Raw genomic sequence first — 642 nt, forward strand, 5'->3', positions numbered from 1 at the left:
CTGTCCCCTCGGACAGCGGCCACCCGCAAGGCCCCTCCACCCAGGCGGGCAGCAGGTGGTGGGTCGCTGCGCTGCTTCCCCGCGAGGGCTGGAGGGGAGATGCAGAGGTTTGGCTTCACAGCCCCGCGCCAAGTCCGGCAACCGCCATGCTCTTCGCCATTTGTTTCCATTGCTGGCTTCCATCGGGAGGGCGCGATTCCCGATGATGGCCAGTCGACTTGTTACACTGGTACCACGCGAGCGAGCGGATGCTGCGCAAGCCCCACCGCCCTGTCACCCGCCTTGGCACCCTCTCCCCAGCCCCTCTCCTCCACACAACTGGTAATCCACCTCAGCCGCAACCCGCTGCCGGCGTGCGTTCCTCACCGACCTCAGAGGCGGTTTCCTCGCTCCCGGCCCTCTCCTTTGGATGCCACTGACACCCACTCCCATGCACTGCACCTCACGTCAAATAAGCTCGCTGGGCTGCGGGGAGGAGGGGAACCATGTCTCATATGCTGTAAAGTCCCGAATGCCGTAGGAGGGCTGCGGAGTTTTCTGCCGGTCGGGGCGTCCTCATAGACTCACCCGACTGTTGGTGAAAACGCATTTCTACTTCCAGAAAACCAGAGGTTTTGCCTCGAACCTCTCCATAACCACATC

Source organism: Apaloderma vittatum, unplaced genomic scaffold (genome assembly GCF_000703405.1).
Source record: "Apaloderma vittatum isolate BGI_N311 unplaced genomic scaffold, ASM70340v1 scaffold21298, whole genome shotgun sequence".
Taxonomy (NCBI): Eukaryota; Metazoa; Chordata; class Aves; order Trogoniformes; family Trogonidae; genus Apaloderma; species Apaloderma vittatum.